The sequence below is a fragment of the Mastigoproctus giganteus genome, chromosome 12 (assembly GCF_048544385.1).
Source record: "Mastigoproctus giganteus isolate SK-2022 chromosome 12, ASM4854438v1, whole genome shotgun sequence".
NCBI lineage: Eukaryota > Metazoa > Arthropoda > Arachnida > Uropygi > Thelyphonidae > Mastigoproctus > Mastigoproctus giganteus.
The window spans coordinates 156,510,244-156,517,900 of NC_143586.1; the positions used below are offsets into that span (position 1 = coordinate 156,510,244).

General features: G+C 35.5%; 1 protein-coding gene across 1 annotated transcript in view; it reads right to left on the reverse strand.

Moving 5' to 3' along the window:
- LOC150077533 (CD151 antigen-like) overlaps window positions 1-7,382 on the reverse strand; it is a 240,477-nt gene extending 233,095 nt beyond the window's left edge. The window contains exon 1 of the mRNA XM_090385628.1: window positions 7,127-7,382. The gene's annotated coding sequence lies outside the window, so the exon portion shown is untranslated. The remainder of the gene's footprint in view (window positions 1-7,126) is intronic.
- Window positions 7,383-7,657: the final 275 nt, after the last annotated feature.

Here is a 7,657-nt window from a genome sequence, read left to right on the forward strand (position 1 = left end):
TTTTCTTTGGTGTTTTTAATTCGTTTGAATGATGTAGAATAGGCTGATGCTGCTGAGATTTCAGCAAACGTATTGCCCAAAGCATTAGCAATATCTAAGGGACTGGATAGATCTTGCCCTTTTCATGAGAGGATTGGAGAAGGTATAGTAGGAAACTTACCAGATAGCTGTCTAATTTTTTTCCATATAGTTTTCGGATCAGTGTTTCTGTTAAAGATCGATGCAAAACTGGTCCAGGATTCTTTCTTGGCTTGCCTTTGTACAAATCGTGCTTTTGCTCTTAGCTTCTTATAATTAATGAGATTGGTTGTAGTTGGACATCGCCGAAATAAATTCCAGGCTTTAATTTTTGCTTTCTTTGCTTTTGTGCATTCCTCATTCCATCAGTAATTATAATGCTTGCGACCAGGAAGATTTGATAATGGTATTGTATCCCTGGCCACTTTTAGAATCTTTTAATGATCACAATGCTTTAGCCCGATGCACAGATAGTGCATCCACTATCATGATTCATTAAATGTTGTAGCATTACCGTTTCTGCCATACCGTTAGTAACATGACATGGCATCCAAAAAAGTGGTAAGTGATAAAGGATAGTACTTTATTTTACGTAACCAAGGAGGACCATTGTGTAAATCCTCAAAATCTTTAAACACATCTAAAAAACTCAAACCAAAGGATATATTGTAGCAGTTGCTGACGAAGGATACTCGTATAATACGTTTAAGAAACAGTGCAGACCCAAAGGTTTTCAGGAATTAATGGTGTGCTAAAAATTGCTACAGAAAATCAGGTGGAAGTATATGTACTAGCAAGCACTATCAAAATCGCCCATGATGAGATTGCACAGAGAGCGAAGTGAAGCTCAAGAACTTCACTTCGCCTCTCCGTGCAGTGGGTGCAGCAGATGCGTAGATAGTTTTTCTTTCAATTTCAACCCATCCATATTATCAGAGTTATTAACATGTTCAGTGCTATAGGTGTATTAATTCTAATATTAATATAGTAATGCAAGAGTATTTCAATTCTGTAGTGAAATACCCGTGCAATTGATTTAAAATGTAAAAGATATTATTTGAAAAGATATTAGCAGATATTTGAAAGATACTAAATAGATACTGGATATTGGTATTTGTCTCTAAGTTGAACATAAGCCCAAGCACGGTACTAAGTACTATAGGTTCTAATACCTCTCGTGTTTGGGGTTCACATAAAAAAAAAAAAAAAAAAAAAAAGTCATAAGGTCAAATACTCGATCTTCAGCAGAATGTTCCTCCATAACTGAAATTAAACGCAGGTACTGCGTATAAATTTTGATTTAATACATGTTCTTCAACGTTTCACTACAAACCCGCCTGAATACAACCCCGTGTTGAAAAGGTCTTTAAGATTATATAAAAATGACTAATTTAAAATTATCTCTTGTCTGTTTAGCACTAGATCAATTAAAAACTGGTAACTACTTTATTAACTGCTTTCCACATTTTCAGTATATGAGTATGTTGGCGATTCTGAGTAATATCAAAGAGAAAAGGAGAAGAGCCTCATTTTCCACCTCTTTTTTGCCCTTTGAGTGCCCTCCCCAGAGAAATATAGGGTTGGCAAAAATCAAGTTGGCCTTTATTATCCCTCTTTTATTTCTTAACTTCTGATTTATCTTTCTTTCATCTTGCCTTCTTGATTATCTCATTTTCGCTCCTACCTTTCATTGCTTCTCATAACCTGATATGTTTTCCTAGTCTCATTTACTGATCACCGTTAGGAATACTCTGAAAGTTATGTTTCCTAAGAGACTCCCACTTTCCTCCCCGCCAGCAGGAACACCAATACCCTTCTCAAAGCACCTTCATTTCAAAAATTCTTACTGGATCGCCAAGCAATCCAATGAGAGTTTCTTTGATGGTTCTTTTGATAATTTTTCTAGATGTGGAGTATTTCATCTTTAAAAAAATAATAGTGAAAGAGTCAGCTAGAAATTATTCAGTGCTACTGAATAATTTCTAGCTCCTACCGAAAACTAATGCACAAGCAGAGACACTGGCGTAATGCCGGTAAGAGTATTCACTCTCTCCCTTTTATTGGGAGGGGTGAATACGAAAATCCTAAATCCTTATACTGACAATGTCTTTTGCTTGTACAAAGCGTGTATATGTTCTCAGGTCGATTTGGATGTTGTGCTTCCTCCACCTGACTACAACCCCGAGCTGAAGAGGCGTAAAGAATTCCTCCAGTCGCAGACGGGAATCGAACCCAGACTAAACTTATGATCACAGTACTAACTCTCAACATTGATTAGAACCCATTCTGAAATATGTTTGAAGGTAGTAGACTTCTGAAAAAAAAAATGTTATTGCTAAATTAAAGATATGAGTAATTATTAATGATGAACGAAAGAATATGAACAATTAATTTTAAAAAAATGCTCCTATAATAACAGCAACACCTTTGATCCTTCCACCGCTCCTCATTATTATATAAGGAAATTCAGGGACATACATCAGTGCAATACCACTCCTAATGTACCGCAATACCGTACCTGACTTCCTTCCGCTTTGCGCGTGTAATTTTTGAATACTCATGTGTATTTACTTCTCTATTCCCCCATCCCCATATACTGTTTCCGAGGTTTAAATTTGTGTTTGAGTTCTGTAACTTATTTAATTCGTGCTTTTATAAATTAGATTTCAAGTTAAATAAATAAAATAAAAGTCCCCTCAATTATAACTGTTTCTATTTTCATTTATGGATTGATAATAATTATTGATACCTGTGACTTGGTTACAGTTACAGTCTTGAAAAGTAAACGGTATTCAAAGGTATTGTAGATTTTTTGTTGGTAAAGATTAATAGTTAGTAATGCTGGTTAATTTTTAACATGTATTAACCCTTAGCGTGTACTGATGTCAAAAGTTAGTGTTACGAATTTTTACTATGCTATTTTAACTGAGTGTACAGAGATCATTTACAATGTAGCCAATTTAGATTTTATCTAAATATATTTATAAATAAATTAATCTAACATAAAAGGCAAAAACATCGAGGATGCCTAAAGAACAATAAAGGCAGTTTATGAATGTAATTCTTGAGAATCATAGAGAACGGTACAAGCTAAGCAGTTCAACATAGAACCTGCCGAATCTCAAATGAGGAGAAAAATATATGGAATTGTTTATGGGCTGGTCAGTCAGTAAGTAATAAGTTTTAAACTGAAAAATTTTAACTGTGCCATCTTCAAATGCGTTAGAGAAGGACATAATGTACTAAGTAAGTTTAAGAAATCACTTTACACGTGAATATTGTGTTAATTAGCTTATTGCTGGAAAGGGATAAACTATTACAACGATGCCCTAATTATTCCCAATAATCAAATTAAAAAGCGGCATTTCAGAATTTCATAATTAATCCCGATTTTGCCAAGTTTTGGTTTCTAAAGTTACTTGAATACTAGCACTTAATAAATAAATAAATTTTCTGGTTATGTTATTAATTTTTCACCGTATTTAGTGGTGATGCGAACTTGAACCACAGCCATTCAAGCGCGTTTGACCATTTGTTTATACTCCGGCACGACAACCAAGTCAGTAGAGTTTACAATAAATCGTCAATACAAATATTTTATCGTATTTAGCAGTCACGGGCTTGAACCGCGGTCCACTCAAGGAACGCGTGCTATGCACTCTCGCTCCTGACCACTGGGCTACGTCAGGCCAAAAGATAGAAGGAGTACAAGAATATCACTGTATTTAATAGTCACGAAGACTTAAACCACAGTCAATCAAATGCGTGTGCTTCTAATCAATTAAAAAAGTGAACGCGTACTATAGGACAACTAAAATTCATGTAGAACATTCGAATCTCCCAAATCCAGGTATCTATATCCGGCACCACTAGTTTTTCGACTGTATTCAAGAAAATAGCAAATCCAGAAAACCACACGAGAAACGACAAATTTAGCTTTTGCTGTTTTTTTTTAATTTTATGGCGCAACCACCATATTGCTCCCGTGATCTGTAGGAGTGTCTGTCCACGCGCTGATTTGGATGTGTGCAGGCTGAAAAATCGTACTTCCTCCACCTGAGATCGGCTCTCTACAGCTTTGATTGAAGAAGAGGCTTCAAGAATAAAAAAATTTTCGAAGTACTGAACGAATTTTTTGTGGAAAAAACTCGTCGAAATTTGTTTACAACATTAATGGTGGTTCAAATATATTTTTGAAACACTATTAAATAAAGCATACTTCTATATTATGCATAGTATGCTTGGCATATTCAATAAATAATTACTAAAAATTTAATGTTTTCTAAAAACTGTTTAATAGAGGTTACGTTACATCAGCTACGTTAATGAGATGATCAAAATGTTTAAATCACGCACTGAAAAAAAAAAGTTCCCTTAAGTACTTGCAAAATTTTAACTGATCGCAGATTCAGGATGATGAAATGATATTACGTATTTAAGGTGAAATATTTAATACTTATAAAACGACTCGTGAAAACCTTAAAAAAAAAAAAAGGGCTGAACTCTTGAATAAATTAAAATTTATGGAACGGATGAAGTACAACATATTGTGTAAAAATATAATTGAAACCGTATACATGTAAACACCGTTAATGGTATATTAATTTGCGTTTTATGTAAATTTAACATGTACAGATTTTTATTGATCAAAATATGAATAGAGCTGAAAGAAGCTCAATAAAAATCTGACTGAGTAACGCCTTTGGTTCTTAATTTATTTTGTTTCAGTGCCGATTAAGTATTCCTCAAATATATTAATATAATTATTTTACGATATATTAAATGCTATTTTCTCTTTCGTAAATATATATTGTTTTCATTTTTAGAGCACATGTTACCTAAACATGGCGAGTTCTTATTTCCTCGCATTTTAGGCTTTAAAACTCATGATCGGACTGTCAGCGTCTGATCATGCTACTGTATGCCAAGAAAGAAAGAAAATTAAATAGTAGTAGTAGAGGCATGTGATGTAAGAAAGCAAGCTTATGTTGCATCAGCCTAAAATAAAAAAAATAATAATAAAAATAAAAAAAACACCATTTCACACATCCATTCCCACAAAACGTTTGTCCAGTTCCTCCTTAAATTTATTTAAGTTATCAACTTCCACAACGACAGACGGGTTTGTTCCAGCAATCAACTACCCGCTGGCTAAAGACAAATTTCCGTACTCCTATTCTACACTATCTTTCCTCAATTTGAATTTATGCTCCCTCAGGTTTGTAAGCTGAGCAAGAGGAAGAATGTTATCAGAATTGAGCCTGCTCAACCCATTCAAGGCCTCCGCAGGTGCCTACTCTCCAAATGCTGCAGTTTGCAGAACTTAAGCCTTTCGTGGTAAGAGGACCCCTTCGTTCCCCTCACCAATCTTGTTGCCCTCCTCTGTACTCGCTCAAATTCATGCACAGTCACTATTTATTATGAAAACGGATTGTATTGTCAAAGACCGAACAATGGAACTTCAGTGAAGCGATTGTGTGAAACTTTTCGCTTTTCCCCCTCCGAAAGATCCATAAAGTCATACACAATACAGTGTATTTTGGATGGGGAAATAATTTTATTTTTACTCTACTTACAATATGCATTGTATATTTACTGCATTTTAATGTACTGTACGTTATCTTTCTCTCTCTTTCTCTCTCTCTCGAGATTGAGATAAGTACAAATTACCATGTACAATAAGTATTTTTCGGCTTTCTTTTTGGGACTATAATACAGGGTCAAGTCCTTGTGCAGTTTTAAATCTTCACAACTTACGTTCTATACATGATGAAATCAATCTGTAAAAAGGGTAAGTGAAAGAATTTATTACAGTTTGACATACATTTATTCTTGGGATTGTTAATTTTCAACATGACTTTCAGTAAAGGATTGTTCTGCAGATGCCACACTTTCTTCACTTACACTTGGTCTTCCAGATCGTGGTTTAATCATTAACGGAACCTGTTTCTTTAAACTTTTTCATCCAGTTAGTTATGGAATTCCTGTGTGGTGCATCTTTGTTGTAATGGGTTCTAAATCTTTTTTTGTATTGCGATTACAGACACCAACTCGGTCAACCACAGCACAATTTACTTTCTCTTCTATTAAACCCATTTGGTCAAGCTTAATTCTGCAAAAAAATAAAAAAATAAAATAAAATAATAATAATAATTTTTTTGCTAAACTTCAATAAAATAAATGAACCACTCTTAACGTTTACATATTGATTTTATCATGTATAGAACGGAAGTTTTGAAATTTTAAAATTGCACAAGGACTTTATAATGACCCTCTATAACCACCAGTAATCCGAAAATTTCCCAGATCCGATGTGGATCAGGTCCTGCGGTTGTCGGATTTGCGAAGGTATATGCTGAAGCAACAAAAAGAAATCCATATTATAACGTGCTTTAAATATATTCTGCTCTATGAAAAGGGAACACATCAGTAAGAAGTAATAATAACCTGTTTTAATTTTAAATTCTAAGAAACATTTCAGTTCGTTATTGAAAAATTTGAGTTATTTTACATTTAAGAGTTATTAACAAATTGACGGCCATGCTTAGTCAGATCTTATAATGGCCGTAGCCCTTCGATCTCCATCCTAAACAGCGCGGTTTATCTCCTCCATGTTTCTGACTAAAGAAATAGAATTTAAAAATTCCATTTCTCTGCTGTTTGTTAAAACTCGCCATATTTCTTTTAACTCCCCGAAGTAAATGAAAACAATGATACTGTTTTGAAATAGAAGAAAATGACGTGTTTCCATAGAAACGAGATGATGAAGAGCGACAATTCGGTCTCCTGTTCTTCCGGGAGTCTCTATAATGTGTGCACGAGAGAGAGAGAGAGAGAGAGAGAGAGAGAGAGAGAGAGAGAGAGAGATGCTCATCAACTGCCAAATAGGGGCAATGGGTAAACACTGATAGTGATCCTCAATTTGACGATCATAAGACACTAAATGCTCGCTCTCTGTCTTATATCCAACAAACAGTGTTTTCAAGCAACAGGCTTCTGTTACCCAAGTATAAAAATTTCCAGGAAATACACCTTTACGAGTCAGTATTAACAGATAAGGCATCAAATAGAAATGATAACGATGAAAGAAATGTCATAAGGGTCTTACCTTTTGGTTTGTGATGCGACTTGAACATTCACTTTTATGCCTTGCGCGCTGACCCCAGAAAGCAGGTAATGTTTCCAATCCTTGAAACGCAGACTTACAGGGAATCTTTGGTCTGTTTAGCAGTAGTAGCTGCATGCGCTTCCAGAGCGTCCGTCATAAACGAACGAAGATCAGTAGCAGCTATTCGTCCCACACATGCGCACACTTGTCGCATCACAGCTGCAGACTCATCTAAAACAGCACGAGCGGGCACACAGTCCGGTCTATCGCGGCAGCTTTGCAAGGCTCTCTCACTCTCTCTCGCCGTTGCAAAGGTAGAGAGAGTGAGCAGAAACTGAGCATGCGTTATGGAGCCAGACAAGAGTGTTCTCTTGCAATCCTGCATCTCCTTATCGATTCTCGAAGAACCGATAGGAACGCATCCTCCACGTTTTCCCAAAGAGAAAGAAAAGAGTTCTGGGAAGGTATGCAAAAGAGCAGCTCATGTTCACGTGCGAGAGAAAAGCTAAAGAAAGAAAAAGTTGCCCGACA